Raw genomic sequence first — 18,207 nt, 5'->3', positions numbered from 1 at the left:
AGCCACCTTGTGGTTGCTGGGATTGGAACTCAGGATATTCAGAAGAGAAGTCAGTGGTCCTAACTGCTGAGACATCTTTCCAGCCCCAAGAGATTCTTTTCATGTTGGGTAGACAGATTCACTGATAAAATTTTAGATGGTCAGGTTCTTTGATGATCCAAGCACTCACAAGGGTATGGGGTGGTGAGAAGGTGAAGGTGGAGCAGAGAGAAGGAGAAGAAAAGTATCAACTCTCAGAACAAGGAAATAAATCCCTTAGGAAGTAGATTTTAGAGGAAAGGTCTGTGAGCTGGGCAGATCAGTGAAGGAATTGGACACAATGTAGAGCAGCAACTGAGACAGCTGATCACCTTGTCCCACTCTAGGACACACGTGAGTTCCACGTCTACAGGACTGAAACAGCCTAGGTCAGTTGTCAGATAGGATGTGGACATGGCCAATCCCTCTGCCTCTGGGGTTTGACAGTTCAGAGATGCTTGATTTAGAAGGGGCCTGGAACTCCACACACTCTGGTTGCTCAGATGAGATCTGCATACCTGGGTTCCGTAGGTGGGTACATTTTTTTGTTTTGTATTTGTTTGTGTTATCTCTGTGTGTCCTTGGTTGTCCTGGCTGATTTTTCTCTAGAACCTTTTTTTTTTTAAACAAAATCCCCTGGCAGGGATCGGAGCCATCATTTAAAGGGACAGGAGCTTGTTTCCTGAAAATCCATCCACTTGCTCATAAGAGTCCTGCCGACTTCTCTCTATGTTCTTGATGGATGGCTTTCAAGATATTGCCTTGACTGTCAGAGGAGACTTTAGAACTTTGAACCTTGAGAGAGGTCCTAAAGACTGTTAGGATCACAGGAGACTGAATGCATTTTCACCACAGGATTAGCATGAATCTATCATGACCAGGGCCACAATGCAATTGATTGAAAAAAAAAAAGCATCTAGATAGAATAATGTCTTTGAATGCTTGTATGTCCTGTGTGTCTTTCTTTATGCAGTTCATGGAAAGTCATGCATGAGAGACTTTGCCAGAAATAAATTAATAAATAAAATAAATAAATAAGTAAATAACTCCCTTAAAGAAATACAGGAGAACACAGGTAAACAGTGTCTACTTTCAAAGACACCACCTGAAAAAGTTGCTCAGGTGAAGAAGGATGGAGACCTATTCTGCACATCAGGATGAGTTTTCCTTTTACTTTAGAGATTGTTAGGTGCTTGATGTGGGAATGCTAGGGTGGTAATACCTGGGCTGGGAATGGTATCTGAACTGCATCCCACAGGTCTGTATCTCTCTGTGTAATGTGTATGTTTTGCCTGCATGCACTTATATTCATTACACACACAGGAGTTCAGATGTGGGAATAGGATTGAATGGAAGTTGAGTTCCACACAGCTGTAAGGATAAGATCCTACAGGTTGGTAGTGGGAACGAATCCTAGTGGTCTAAAAGCATAGCAAGGGCTCTAATCTGTTGGACGATCTCTATTGCCTCTAAGGTGTCCAATTTTGAGGTAGGATACACAACAGAAAGCACAGTACTCAATTGTCAATAAATAGTAAATGAGTTTGCTCTATAGGCTGGCACCATCTGAACAACACAATCTAAAGCACATTATGCATGTGCTTGTGTAACAGAACAGTGCTGAGGTGCTGAGTCAGAGCTACAATGCTGAGGAAACAGTCTTGACATGGAGCTGTATCCAGAGTCAATGAACCAGAAGATGCAGAGTGAATTCCCTCCATAGAGGACTTCATTGCAAAAATCATGCCATTGTCTTTCTTTTTTCTTTTTCTTTTTTTTTTTTTGGTTGGGGATTTTGTTTTTTTTGAGACAGGATTTCTCTCTGTAGTCCTGGATGTCCGGGAACTCACTCTGTAGACCAGGCTATCCTCGAACTCAGAAATCCTCCTGCCTATGCATCCCATGTGCTGGGATTAAAGGTGTGTGCCACCACTGCCTGGCCATGCCATTGTCTTAAAGAACACTAGTAGCTCCTTCTCCATTTTTGTCCCTTCAGTTCTTTTCTGTAACTGGGGGGGGGGCTGGGGTGCAGGCCAAGTCTAGATTATAAATCAAGAAATAAAATAATAATATAATAATGATAATAGCAACAACAATACTAGGACACTGTTAGCACATGGAGAACATCAATCCCCAGTGGGTTTGAAGCATAACAAACCTGCTTATTCTGTCTCTACCTTTCTGTGGGTGAAGTGACCTGGAAGGCAGACAGGCCCTCAGGAGATGGATAGAACATGCATTCTACTTGTGAGAAATAAGTTGTATTGTGGGACCACACTTTCACAGATAAAACTATTCAACATTATGTAAGAAGAAGAAGATAGACTATGGTCATAGTAATTCCTATGATAGCCCATGTGTGGGAAAATGATACTTCTAACAACTCCCCCACACCCCATTTCTAGAATGTGCTTGCCTTCAGGATCTAGTGTAGGAATGACACAGAGTCTACAATCACATCACATCACATCACATCACATCACAAGGAAGGTTCTGGACAGATCTTGGTTTTCAAGAGCCACTCACAAGTAGTTTGACAATTCTGTGTACATACTCACCAAGGAGCCAAAGAGTGGGAAGTAAAGAGTAAAATACAATGTCATAATTGACTTTAATGCCACCAATATGTCTTACATGATAATTTCTTTGATCATACATCATGACTTCATAGGATCCTATGAACATAAAACTAAAACTGAGGTCAGTGACTCAGTTGTACATGAGAGGAGAACATTCAGTTCACAGATTGGCCATATATTTACAACATGGAGAAGACACTGGCGACGCTGTCCCGATGGGGGCACATTTAGAAACGCAGTACCGTCTTTCCAATTCTACAAGACACCCGATGTTATTATCTTATTCTTCATTTCAAGTGACCCCTGTGCTCTCCATACACAGAACACCATTTTGATTCCAATGGATCTGAAACCACAAAGTTCCGGAACCCCGTGATGAATGTACTTCCTCAGATATCATGTCCTAGCATCCAGAATCAACCTCTTCTTTACCGCCAGCAACGGCAAAGTCTGGTATTCATATCGTAGATGCAGTGACTCCAACAATAACGGCAGGTTTGTGAAGCAAATGTGATTGTCTAGGGCTGCCTTCTGGCCCTGAGGATGTCCATGAGATTTTGACACAATTGGGAAAATGTGTCCACTATAAGATAACCCTTGTGATCACAGCACTCTAGTGGGGTCGGGTACAGCTCAACAACAGCTTGCTCTGATCGGCCATGCATTGCAGAAGCTCCTCCATTACAGCCGTGGACACGTCGTCCTCATAGAAATCGACAGAGCTGAGCTGTGAGCGCTGGCCCAGAGAAGGCAAAAGGGTTTTGAGCTGCGAGTCGTTCATCCTGTGGTTCTCTAACTGCGGGGTCTGCAGAGGTTCCAAAACATTCTCTAGGAGAATTCGGAGACTCGTGGAACACGATTTGGGAAACACTACACCATCAAAGTGCAGGTGTTTCAGTTGACACAGCCTCTGACACTCTGACGTGTGTCACAAGTCTGACTTTGAGAGTTGGCAGATAATCATACACAAGGACTCCAAGGCGCTCCTCAGGCATCTAGAGAAAGAATGAGAAAATTGTTCTGACTCATGGTGCAGGAGGACACGAGTAAGATTGATACTGAAACAGAGAATCCACATATGTGGAGTTAATCTATGCTTATGTTGAAGGTCCACCCTGGGGAACCAGCATGATGGTGTCTCCTCATAGCATTGTTTCCTTAAGCATATTACACTCAGGTAGGGTGGGATCAGACCACATGTCTGCAACAACCCTTCCGCACTCTGTCCGAGAACTAGAGTTTGCACCATCGCGCTAGGAGAGCACACCTAGAAAGAACGAGCACAGAAGGGTTCCGATGATATCATGGACTACGTCCTGCAGAGTTCATCCATGTCCCAGCTATCTCCACAATCTTTATCCCCGATCACAGTGTTTCACCCTTGACACTGATGACACCCACCACAGTGTCACAGCTTTCCCGTCTACTTAGTCATAAGTGGTGTTCAAATCTTTATGGAGAAGTAGAGGCTGACTGACTCCAATAGAGGAACAAACAGGTTCCAGTTCACACAAATCTTTGTAGACGGTAGTTGTGGAGACTCCCCATATCTGGCCCCTCTGCTCAGTCCTGTTACCTTGAATCATTTTTAAAACTGCAATCGACACAACTTACATTAAATACCATAGGAAAAACTACAGTAATTTAACGTGACTAGTTACGCAGATATTCCAATTTTAAGGAAACAAAGAAGTTGGTCCACACTATTGTTTACAAAGCAAACAGAAGTCCTGCCACCAGATGCATTGGAAGTCACAGTCGAATGGTGCCCATTGGATCCATCACACCGTGTGTGTTATTTTATACTATTATTTTTTGTTCTGTAGATTTAGTATTCCACACAAGTGGGGACCGAATCATGTGTGCTCCATTAAGAAGGAAACAATCCACACATTGGTAGTGTTATAAGTGCATCATTGTAACATCCTCTATGACTGTCACAACTCAGATGCCTGCTAATGATTGGAGTAAAGGGAAAAGTTGTGACTATAACAGAAACAGATCACTATCCTTCTGCACCTGAACAACTCTTTCATGTTGTCACTGGAAAAGTAGCCACCATTCATGGAGAGGTGTTGGAGATAGTTGAGTTTGGAGAACTGAGAAAGGAATTTGGCAACACAGTCCTTTACATTTGCAAAATGAAGCACACCACTAAGTGAGATCCTCAATCTTATTTCCCTTAGATGCAATTTGCAAAGATTTCTCATCTGGCCAAAGCAAGGTGCAAAGCAACCTAGAAAGGATAGGTCCTGTTTTGTGTATATTTCCAATTTCTCAATATAGTTTGGCTGAAAAATGTTCAAGATCTCCTTGATAATCTCCACTGGGAAGTGACAAATCTTCATCTTCAGACAGAATAGCCTCAAAGAGTGTTTTCTCTGCTGGGCCCATTGTAGTAAGCATGTTTGATGTTGTTGCAGACAGAAGCCAAGGCTCAGGTCAGTGACCACCTTCAAACGCTGCCTCAGTGCATATCTACGAATGTGCTTTGCAACTTGATTCTCATTCCCAGTCTTTGCTGAGCAGACTTCATCCTTTCTTCCAGCCCATATATCCCAAAAATCCTGGTGCACATCTCTCAAGTCCAGGACTTGAAGTTTCCTGCTTCTGTGAAAGATAAAGGCAAAGTTTCATAATGTAAAATGAACCAACATGGAGTTAGCCTGGATACCACATGTCTAAGATCAGCTCCATCACAGTACACTGCACCAGGCAGGCAAGGAGCTGCATCTGGAGACATGGCCCACATCCCTTCATTCATTTGCTCTTGACTTGTGTCTTTTCCATATCTAGTGCCTGTAGGAAAGGCACAGAAAGGCTCATCCTAACATGGCTCCTTATACCCTGAGCTGTCCTGACCTATGAATATCATTTAGATCAGTTTTAAAATTGAATAGTATTTCCACAAATCCCCATGTCAATGGCATCATTATCCCCTGTACTGTTTTCCCCATTCTTCCTGCCCTAATGTGTGTCTTACACTATCCCTATGAGTCCCCATCTAGTCTCCTTGGGCCTTGCTTACCTGGGACTAGCATTCTGTGTCTACAGTATATCTATGCCATTCAGCACAGCTTGCAAGACCTCCACATCAGGGGTTTTCATCAGTGCTCCCACAGGCAGGCAGGGAAAGGGCCAGGCTGCCACCATTGCCTTCAATATCTCTGTGTGTCTGCCATTGAAAACCTCTAGGAAGAGTGGTGGGAAAAGCACAGTGGGCAGGTTATCCAGATCGGAGGAGTTTATGGCATCTTTCCTCAGCAGCGCATACAGTGCCAGCTTCTGGAGTGTGGGAGGATTGTAGGTGCTCATCTTGCTAGATATTCAGTTAGAAGCAACCTGGTGAAGCATTTAGGAGACATAATTTCAGGCTAAGATTTCAGAAGTCCTGTTTCTCACATATTTCATGAACTAGAAGTCCAGAGCCCATGCTCTGGCAATAATGGAGAACACATTCTGCCCAATTATACAATCCTGTGGTTTCCAAACCACAAGTTCATCTCTCTCAACATGTGGATTCTCTTTTAAGCACCAACATTTGAAAAAGTTATCCAGTGTTGCATGGGATATCAACCCATGCTCCTCTTAATCTCATGCCTAGTATAAAGCAAAGATTCAGATTGGACAAAGTCTTGTTTCAGGAGAAAGGACACTGAACATCTTTGCAGGCCCTGAAAAAAAATATACTGCTTATGTCACAGATGCAACCGGGCTTATTGTCCTTGCAACAGATTGATCCCTCCAGGGAAGGGCTAAGGAGATCCTATGAGATGCCTGTATGTATGTATCACATAACATGTTGAAGGCCAGGGTAAGAAATCTGGGCTATATTATATTGTTTTGGGAAATGAGGTAAAATTCATAGCCACCTGGATATACAATCAGACCACATCTAAAATTTAAATCCTATGCCAGGTGGTTCTTGCACACGCCTTTAATCCCAGTACTTGGGAGGCAGAGGCAGGAAGATATCTGAGTTAGAGGCCAGCCAGGGCTACAAAGAGAAACCCTGTCTCAAAAAATATAAATAAATAAATAAGTAAATAAATAAATAAATAAATAAATAAATAAATAAAATGAATAAATACATAAATACATAAAATGCAAAACCTAAGTAAAACCAGCACCTTTCGCCAGAGATTTGAAAAGCCATGCTACTGAATGAGAGCACCTGCTTATGTGAGTCTTAGAGGAGAAGCCAAGTTTACATAGGCTACAGGGAGGAGAGTTTCCCATGACAAGTTAGAGTCCAGACAAAGAAAGAGGTGAGACAATATACCTATCAGTACTTCCAAATGTATGCTTATACTTTAAAATGTTATTGCCTAGAAAAGATGCTTCCGTTCAGTTGGCTCTCCTTCCAGTCTTGAATGGAACTCATTATGTAGCCCAGGCTTACTGTCACACACTATGCCCCTGTGTGTGGTTAGCAGTCTTGCATTTTTCTTTTTTTCCTCCACTATGCATGCCTAGAGCCCATTGCTTTTAGAACTCTGCATAGATGCAAAACAAGCCTATTAGAAAACATAATTGAGCCCTTTGGAGGAAGAGTTGGGAGGATTTCACACCAGTCTAATCTATGAAGTATATTTCATGCTTGTTCAGGTTCAGGAAAATCAAGTAAAGTAGAATTTTAGGGGCTAGAGAGATGGCTCAGTGGTTAAGAGCACTGACTGCTCTTCTGGAGGTCATGAGTTCAAATCTTATCAACCTTATGGTGGATCACAACCATCTGTAATGAGATCTGATGCCCTCTTTTGATGAGTCTGAAGACAGCTACAGAGTACTCACATATAATAAATAAATAAATCTTTTAAAAATAGGATTTTAAATGTCTTCATTGAAGTTATTCTGAAGTTATTGTGTAGTGTTTCCACTACACAAATGCTCTAACATCAGCAAAAATTCCAGATCATCTATTTCTTTTTATTTAATTTCATGTAATGATGAGGTGTCTTCTTGTAGCCAAGTCTTGCCTTGATTGTGACATTTTTCACCCAGTACATTAATTTAGTTTCCAGGTGTGGCTGCTATATACATTTTTCCATACATTCCTGCATATTTACATACATACACACATACATATGTTACACAATGTCTAATCACCTGGACAACAATGAAGCAACCACATGCCTACAGCCATTGATGCTGGGTGAGCTGTGGCTACAGGGCCACAAGCCACAAGCCAGAATTTTCATCTTGCGTGCCTGAAGCCTTCTCAAGTGTAATTTGTAAGGTATATTTAAGAAGAAATTCTAGTTCATATACTTGCAAAACCATAATCTGTGAAACATATCTTAAGAGACTACAGACAGATTAAATTATAAAGAAGATACTAACTGAAATTCCAGATTAAGTCTAGAAAACTGGATGAAACCAGAAGGACCAAGAGTTTCATCTCTCCTATGGAGCTCCGAGGGACTAAAACACCAATCAAAGAGCACATATGAAGGGACCCATGGCTCGAGCTGCATATATAGCAGAGGATGGCCTTGTTGGACATCTATGGGAGGAGAGGTGCTGGATCCTGTGAAGGCTCAGTGTCCCAGTGTGGGGGGATGCCAGACCAGGGAAGCAGAAATGAGTGGGTTGGCCAGCAGGGGGAGGGGGATGGATAGTGGACTTTCAGAGGAGGAAAGAGGAAAGGGAATAGCCTTTGAAATGTAAATAAACACCAGGCAGTGGTGGCACATGCCTTTAATCTCAGCACTTGGGAGGCAGAAGCAGTGGCAGAGGCAGGCAGATTTCTGAGTTCTAGGCCAGCCTAGTCTACAGAGTGAGTTCCAGGACAGCCAGGACTACACAGAGAAACCCTGTCTCGAAAAACCAAAATAAATTTTAAAAAAGTAAATAAACAAAATATCTAAAATATCTTGTAATAAAAAAGAGTTAAAGCCCAGATTCTTCCATGACATTCTATCATTAAAACCTCAGCAATTCCCATGTAATCCCATTTCTCATTAAAAGTGAAGTCTATCCTATTTAAACATTATACACTGGAAATGAAGTTATAGCTGGATCGTGATAAGGCTAGGCCAGCTTGAAGGAAACCTACTTATGGAGGTAAATTTCTTACCTGATATGGACACTGGCTCCAGGGTTCCTACTCCCAGCAGGACCAGACAGTGACTCCAAGCTTCAGGACACTGACATCTCTTTACCTTCCTCTGAGCCATTTATACACTTTTCTTCTCTCACCTCCCCATAGCCCCACCTTCCTCACACAAGCTTCTTCTTTCTCATTGGTCCATTGAATCCCCACCCACTCAATCCTGTTATAGATTCTCTCCCCCCTTCCTCCAAGACAGGGCTTCTCCCTGTAGCCCTGGCTGTCCTGGAACTCACTTTGTAGACCAGACTGGCCTTGATCTCTGAAATCTGCCTGCCTCTGCATCCCAAGTGCTGTGATTAAAGGTGTGTACCACCATTGTCTGGCTTTTTTGTTTGTTTGTTTTTATAAAGGTTCATTTTGCTGTTGTTGGTTGATTGAATCAGTCTTTCTGATTCATTTGAATCACAGTTTCTGATTCAATCCTCCAAAGAGGATCTTCTAGTGTGAAATCAAAAAGAATTAAAAAGTCCAGATTCCACTGTCTGCCTGATTGACACATGTTGTGTTCATTCATATATACATTTGTTTATATATGGATATAATTAGTGTGTGTGGCTTTAATGTCTGTGTTTGTGCATTTGTTTCAGTGTGTTCATTACTATGAGCAGTACTTGAGTGTGTAGGAGTTCTAGGTTAGCCAAAGGTTAAATACTGAGGCTTTCTCTCAAAACAACAAGACCACAACAATTAAAAGCCAAATACAAAAGAAAGAAAGAAAGAAAGAAAGAAAGAAAGAAAGAAAGAAAGAAAGAAAGAAAGAAAGAAAGAAAGAAAGAAAGAAAGAAAGAAAGAAAGAAAGCAACAAAACCCATATGCTCATGTTGATGATGGAAAAGTGGTGCAATTGGTTGCATGAACCAGCAAGCCTTGCTGTGGAGAAGTTTAGTTGAGATAATGCTTGGTCAAGGAGTTTAGAACCATCATGAGCAAGATGGGTACTTAGTTATAAGTGTGGAAACCAAGATCAAAGCATTATGAGATGGAAATAAAATAAACAATAAGGCTCTAACAACACAGCTGTGCAATACCTGCACGTGGTATACACCATTGAACTCCAGCAGTAAAGACAGGAACATGTCTATGAGTTTCAGGGCAGCCTGATCTAGACAGTGAGAACAAATTTCTTTAGCCATGCATAGAGGTACACCCCTTTAATCACAGCACTCAGAAGGCAAAGGGAGGTAGATCTCTTTGAGTTCCTAGTAAGGCTGGTCTAGAGAGAGAATTCAAGGACCCCCCAGAGCTGTACAAGGTGATACTATTTTAGGGATGACAGGAGCCTGGGGGCTGGCAGGCAAAACTTTAATAAGCACCCATGCATTCTCAGTATTTGGTGCCTACCTTTGATTGTAGTAGTCCAAAAGCAAAGACAGGAGGATCTCTGTGGGTTTTAGGCCAACTGGATCCACACAGTGAGAACTTGTCCAACAACATCAAATTCCAAACACAAAACAGTGATACTTTTCTTGAAGAAAACAGTAGAAATCTCAGTTCATCAAATGGACCTTTAGAACCTATTTAACCAGTGACCCTAGACAGGCTCAGACTTAAAAGTACTGGTTCCAAACTCGAAGACGACAGTTGTGTTTCTGGATCCCAGGAAGATAACACATCTGAAAGGTGTTCTCCTACCTCCACATGTGCACCATGACAAATGACCCAATCACCAGTAATTAAAAATCAAAACTTGCTGGGAATTTGGTACCTGCCTTTAATCCTAGAATTTGTGAGGTAGAGGCAGGCAAATCTCTATGAAATATGGATCCCCTGTGTATTATCTTGAGTTCTCTAGAGTCAGAGAATGTATGGGCAGACTCTATAAAGTTAGAAAATTTGTCGATGACTTACAGTCTGTAATCCAACTCCCCAAAAATGGGCAGGAACAGCTGTGCATGGAAGTCCAAGGATCTAGCAGTTGCTCAGTCCCACGAGACAAGCAGACAAGGAAGAGTGAGTAAATCTTCCTTCTTCCAATGTCCTTATATATCTGAAATAGAGGGTATAGCCCGGATTAAAGGCTATAGGTCTCCAACAGAGTGTGTGGACAAGATTAAAGGCATGTGGGTCTCCTGCAGAGGGTGTGGCTTAGATGAAAGGCATGTGCCTCTATGCCTTTAATCCCAGATGATCTTGAACTGGGAGATCTACTTATCTTAATCTTCTGGAATTCATAGCCTGGACACCCCTTCATTCAAAGGGATCTGCATCTGTAAACTGGCTCAAGTCTGTAAATGGATTCACTGGCTGAGGTTGCCTTTTGACATGATCCAATGCAGCCTTTCTATTATTTGTTTGAGGATTTTTCTGCTTATACAGATCAAACAGATATGCAGTAGGTTTACTATGTATTTCATCCCTGGAAACACCGTGATTGATTAGCCAGCACCAAAGGTTCAAACGACTTATATCATTATAAATTCTACCTCTCTGCCCATGACAGGGTATGTTACTATAAACATTGTTTTATTTACGCTGTTCATTATAATAGCTACGATCACCTTGTCTCTGGCAATTCAATGCTGCCACCTGGCCCTTGTTAACTCGAGGCCCAATTAAACCCATTGAATTTAATTCATCCAATTGAGCAGCAGCATCTCCAACCCTAAGTTCTGGCACAAGGAAAAGGGCAAGAAAAAAACTCTTTAAATGTGCTGGTGCCCCTCTCACCAGTTTGTGTCTTATAGGACTGGTGAAGGGCATATCTTCAGGACCTTCCCACTGTGGAGGATTGGGCTTTACAGAACGTATCCACTCTAACATTGCAATTTCCCTAAGCCTTAAAATCCCTTCATCAACACTAAGCCAAGGGATATCAGGTATCTCCAACTCCTTTTCAGTAGGCCATCTTTTGATAAATACTTCAACCAACCAATCAAACAAACTTTTGACACCTTTTTTAACTGTGCAAACTTCCATGTTAAAACTAGAATCTCCACTCAGAGGGCCCATGCCAATAAACTCAGCCTGCTCTACTTTTATGTTCCTTCCACCATTATTCCACACTCTTAAAATCCATTCCCACGCATATTCCCCAGACTTCTGCTTTAATGAATTAGCAAACTCATTAAGCTCCTTATTAGTATAGTGTATTTCCTCATGGACTACACGTTCTACCTCCCCTTTAGGGGCCTGCTTTGCCTTGATTCTGGTTATAGACCTAGAAGAAACTATTGTTAGGCCCTGAGAAACACCAGTATTGTCAGCAAAAGTCACTGCCAGTTTATCAGACTCTGAGGGATTAATTTCCTCAAGTGGAGAAGGCATTATTTCAAGGGGTGGGGCTGAGGGTACTTCTTCTTCAGGTGGAGCAAATCCTTGAAAATCTGAAGATTCAATATTCTCAATTTCAACAGAGTCTACCCACATATCCCCATCACAAGTTATAGGACCCCGTTCTTTGCCAATTAATGCCCTTACTTTAACTGCTAACACCCTCTGAAGTTGAGACTTAAATTTTCGCTGTAATTCAGCCAAACTTATAATGAGGGCTTCAGTTTGATTTTCTGCTACTTGAGCTCTATGGCTGCTAGAGAGTAGATTCTCTTCAAGGGCATACTTAGCAACTTTTAGATTGTTTACTTGAGTCTGGAGTTCTTCAATTTTATCACACAACTCCTTCCTTTCCTTCATTGTTTTTTCCCGAGATGCTAAGAGCAACCAGCCAGCAAAATCATTTCCGATTATTTCCCCAACTTGGAGAAAGTATTATATACCACCTAATCACCTAATTCATCAAGATAATAAAAGACATTAGCTTCTTTAAGCTTGAGATATAGTTTCATCCACGGGTCTTCAATATTCTCCGAGCTCCCAGGAGGAAGAGAATCTGGAGAAGTTTCAGTAGTTGAAGGTTCTATTGGATCAACCAACCAACTCCAAAATTTTGAAACATTCATCCTTATACTTCTGCTTCTCTAGAACCCCACTCCTGGTACCAACTTCTGTATTAGTTTGGGTTCTCTAGAGTCACAGAATGTATGGATAGTCTTTATAAGGTTAGGGAATTGGTTGATGACTTACAGTCTATAGTCCAACTCCCAACAATGGTCAGCAGCAGCTGTGGATGGAAGTCCAAGTATCTAGCAGTTTCTCAGTCCCACGAGCCAAGCAGGCAAGAAAGAGTGAGAGAGTCTTCCTTCTTCCAATGTCCTTATATATCTCCAGCAGAGGGTGTAGCCCACATTAAAGGCTGTAGGTCTCCAACAGGGGGTGTGGGCCAGATTAAAGATGTGTGGGTCTCCAGCAGAGGGTGTGGCCCAGATTAAAGGTGTGTGCCACCATGCCTTTAATTCTAGATGATCTTGAACTCGGAAATCTCCTTTGTCTTAATCTTCTGGAATTCATAGTCACTATGCTTCAAAATCCCCATACCAAGATCCAGGTCAGAAACTTATATCTCTGAGCCTCCAAATTAGGATCATAGGTGAGCCTTCCAATTCTAGACTGCAGTTCATTCCAGATTCAGTCAAGTTGACAAACAGGAATAGCCACTACAGAAACATTATAAATATAGTCAATGTGGTAAAGCCTTTTCAAAAGGGAGTAATCTCCAAAGGCATAAAAGAACACATACTGGAGAGAAATCTAATGAATATTATTATGAATTAAATGGGAGTTAAGAAGCCATTGGGTTAGGAATATGATAGACATAGGTGCTTAGGATTATGTCAACTCTTGAGATGTTTCTTAGGATGTTTTGTCAAAGAATGTTGCTGGCTATTCCCCTTGTCTGAAGAGTCTCCTTGTGATTAAGGTAAAGAGGTTTACATTAATTGCATTGACAAAGGAAGTCTCAAAAGTCCATGCATAGAATTTGGTCTGAAACTTTTGATCAAGCATAACAAACTCCCAAAGGAAAATTACAAAATTTAAGATTCAAAGAGTAAAGCATCACCAGGAAGTTGAGTGAAGGTAAATCTTGTGATCAAGGATATTCAAAAGTACTAAAGGAATGGTTACATGAAGTTATTCCTGTCAACAATGGTATTAATGGAATATTTATATTAGGGTCAGATTCTATCCATCTAAACTTATAGATTTGCAGTTGTATGAAGGAGAAATGTATCATTTTAGGAATTATTATTACCTAGTTATTGTTTTCATATCGACATATGTTGATACAAATTTGTGTCAAGCTGAAATGGGATGGGTTTTGATTGGTATTCTGTGTTTTCAATTTAAGATATAAAAGGAAATGCTTAGTCAGGCATGGTGTTACATGATTTTTATCCCAGCATTCATGAGACAGAGTCATACAGATCTCTGGGATCAAGGAACTCTGAGCAAGTTCCAGGAAAGCCAAGATTAGGTAGTGAAGTTTTTGTAAAAAAAAAAAAAATACTGATAATAATGTAATAGAAGGGACCAACCAGGTTCCAGCCCCAGCAAGGAGCAGATCTTAGCAGCTTTGTCCATGTGGCAGTCTTAAGAGGTAAGAATAAAAGGAACCACTGAGATAATTGATGCTGGCTAGCTAATTGATTAGAGGTGATGAAGAAGAAATCAGTATCACTGAGATAAAATCATCTAGGTAGTGTTTTCTGAGAGACAAAGAATGAGTGTTCCAGAAATTGCCAATATTGGACCTAGGGAATGTGTAAAGATTGTTCTTATTATCTGTTTTGTTTTATTAAGTATTGTTGCTTTTGTGGTTTTAAGGAACATTGGTCTGTAATTCTCTTTTGTTGCTTATACATTTTGATCGGATATTTGAGCAACCATGGACTCACAAAATAAATCAGTTGTTTCTTCTGCCTATATTGTTGAATATTTTGAGGAGTATTTTCATTAACTCCTCTCTGGATGTCTACCTTAAAACACATGGTCCTGGGCTCTCTTTGGTGGCAGATTAATATTGGCTTCTCTTTTTCTGTATGTTTAGGTCTAAGTTGTTTATCTTAGGGATGGAGAGAGTTCAGTGGATAAGAGCACTGACTGCCCATGCAAAGGTCATGAGTTCAATGCCTAAACATCACATGGTCACTAACAACCAACCATAATTTTATTTAATGTCATCTTCTGGTGTGTCTGAAGACAGTGACGGTGTACTAGTTTATGTAACATGAATAAATAAGTAAGCAAATATTTTTAAGAGGTTGTTTATCTTGGTTTGACTTAATTATGAAATATGGATCCTATCCAGGAAATTACCTATTCCTTTTAAAATATCCAATTCGGTGGAGGACAAGTCTTTTAAATTTCAACTTTTATCAATTTGGAATTTCTTCACTTTCTGATATTTTTTCTCCATTTTCATTTTAGATTTCAGTAATTTTGGTATTCTCTATCTTTCAATAAGGGACTTCCTGTCTTTCTAATAAAATGCTCAAAATACTAACTTCATGTTTCATTAATTCCTTACTTTCATCTTTTTCTATTTTATTAATTTCAGCACTCTGGTTGGATAATTTCTCAATTTGTACTCCATTTTATAATTGCTCATTTGCTTCTTTCTGTTCTATACTTTAAATTGTGCTGTTAAATTGCCAATAGGTGAGCTCTCCAAGACACAGATTGGGGATAGAAGTAGAACCATTTGGATCTCTGATATCAAGGCCAACCTGATAGTCAGATCTAGTTTCAAGACAGCTAGGGCTACAGATTAAAACATAGGATAAAATATCCAAACAAGCTAACAAGAAAGGAATGATGCTTCCCAAATTAAGATCCTATCACTGTGGATGCAATTGTCTAGACTTAAAATTATAGTGGACTGATGAAACTGGCAATGGAGGAAATGCTCATGGGTCAGAAAATATATTTGGGTTGCCTGTTTTAAGGAAATAATATCACAAAGAATGATCTCTCACTCACTCTCTCTGTCCTGAAAGGGGATTATATTAGAATGACTTACATGATGCAGTCTGTTTTATTCCACAACAGCTGGATGGGAAGCAATGTCCAAGAATCCAGAATATCTCAATCCCTGAGGCATGATGTGTCAGCAGGTCTTCAGTAGATGATGGAATCACAGACAAGTAAGCAGTAATGCCAGGGAAGTCCTAAGTCTTGCTATCTAGGAGAGAGCAAGCAGACAATGTGAAAACTTACTTCCTCTGTGTTCTTATATAGGCCTCAAGATGAAAGTGTGTTCAAATAATTAAAGGTGTGTGTTCCAGATTCAATCTCTGGATTAAAGGTGAATGTCTTCTGCTATGTGTGGCGATTCAGACCTTTAATCCAAACACTATGTGAGTGAATCAAGCTGGTGGATCTCTGTTAGTAGCCTGGTCTACAAAGTAGTTCCAACAAGGTGAGAAGAGAAGTATAGTGCTAGGGAAATGTAAGTGATCTACAAAATAACATATAGGAGCCAATCTGATGTAATTCATAGTAGGGTTGTTATTTTGTTATTTTATATTATTTGAATTAGCTTAGACCCTCCAAGGAACCATTGTCATGCAGGATGGTTGTGGTGGTTGAGGGCAATGCAGTAGCCAGAATCATGAAATGAGGCATGGCTAGAAGCCTAAAATCTCCTTTTGCAGATCCTCACTTCTCCTACAGAGCTGCAGACCAGCAACTTCTTCAACACAGAGTGTGCTTCGGCACTAGCACTCCAGGTGGTGGTGATCTCAGTGCTCACACTTTGGATCCCCTTCTCTAGTTGCTATGACTTGTCCCCCAAGCCAAGTTCTGCTAAGCTATCAGAAGGCCTGAGTTGTTTTTCGAAGGTGACTTGAAACCTCATATGTGTTTTTGTTCCTCTGAACATTCGCTATGCTGACAGGATTGGACTCTGCAAGGTGAACAGAGGTGGAATTCTGCAGGAGCTCTAGTTCTGGAAGTTGTGCTCCTAAAGGCAGACCAAAATGCCTGGCACCCAGGTTCGAGGATGAAGATTCATTGCAGGTGCTGAGTTTTTTCCTGATGGCTCTGCCTCCTGACATATCAAAAAGCAGATTTCACTCTGTCTACCATAGGTAAATGACCCATTCAGCCCTACAAGTGTGCCAAGATTTGCCACACTGCCTTTTGTTTTTTGAGACAAGGCTTCTCTGTATAGCGCTAGTTTTCCTGGGACTCACTCTGTAGAAAAGGATGGCATCAGACTCAGAAATCCCCTGCCTCTGCCTCCCAAGTGATATGAATAAAAGAATGTACCACCACTTCCCAGTGAGTTTTTGTTTAATGTGTGCAAAGAACTGATCTGATTCACAAGTACTGTTCAATTAGATTTAGTGCTCATGCTTATAACTCCAGCACCCAGGGGTTCGAGCAGAAAGAAAACCATTGAAAAATATCTTCAGACAGGACACAATGAGTTTGAGATCATCCTGGATTACAGTGCATCACTAAATACATATAGTGAGAACAGCACACATGCCTTTCCCAGCATGAAATGATAACACTTGTCAAATGACTTCTCTATGGGCCTCTTTCCTTCTTTCCTTTTGCCCAGGATTCACATTGAATATTGCATAATGATAGTAGTTTTCAAATATACTAAACTTTGTTGTTGTTAATGTACAAGTTTTGTATATATCCTGATTTAAACCAAATTGCTCCTATTCTATAAACTTCTTTAACTTATACAAAAGGACAGAACATTTTTTGAAATTGTGGTTTAGGGGACACCTCAGGGCACTTTCTTTAGAAATAAAACTCCTGAATAAAGACACGTTCCTTTTGTGGTAGTAACTTTTATTTATGTATCTCTGTGTTGAATGTGTTCCTGGGTTCTCTTTCCCCTTTCTGTCTCTTACTCCCTTTCATTCTGTCTGTGTGCTTAATCAAGCTCCCTCATATGTCTTCATGTGTTTTTTATATCTGTGAGTGTTTGAGTGTGTATGTGTACGTGTGTTTGTACGTTCAGGGTGTGTGTGGTTTTGTCTGTTTCTGTGTGTGATTGTTTGTGTTTGTATGTATGTCTGTTGTGTGTGTTTGTAAGTGAAAGTGTGTGTATGTGTGTGACAGGATTTTTATGTGTGTTTGTGTGTGTGTGTGTGTGTGTGTATGTGTAAGCACTTGAAGATGCCTGTGCTTGGGAATTTCATAGTCTTTCTTTACATAATGTAATAGATCAAGGGATGCTAAGGGAGAGATATTTCAAAGCCAGAGATGATGATATGTATGGTAGATTCTTTCCCCACCATACTCAATGGGTCTGCATATAGTCTGTAACTCACACAGAATATTAGTTACAATCAGCATCTTAGGTTTTCTTCAAGAGTACATTTCATGGAATGCAGATCCTCTGGTTTGCATGGCCACCACACACACCTGAACCACCTTCCTTACCTATTTCGAAGAAATGGTTGTATGGCAATGTGTCTTACATTCCTGTATTTAGGCAATCCTAAAGTATAAAGTATCCTTAAGAACTGCATCAGAAAGAAGGTTCAGGGAACATGAATCCCCTAAATCAAAATGTATGGAAAAATATAATTCCTGTCTACCAGTAGGACATTCTTAAATATTAATTAAATGGAAATCTTAGGTGAAAACTTTAGCTCCTGGCTTACAGTCAATGTTCAAAAAGTTTTTGTTAGGACA

The sequence above is a fragment of the Apodemus sylvaticus genome, chromosome 17 (genome assembly GCF_947179515.1).
Source record: "Apodemus sylvaticus chromosome 17, mApoSyl1.1, whole genome shotgun sequence".
Classification (NCBI taxonomy): Eukaryota; Metazoa; Chordata; class Mammalia; order Rodentia; family Muridae; genus Apodemus; species Apodemus sylvaticus.
The sequence above is the reverse complement of the archived record's forward strand: the minus strand, read 5'-3'. Positions refer to the sequence as shown.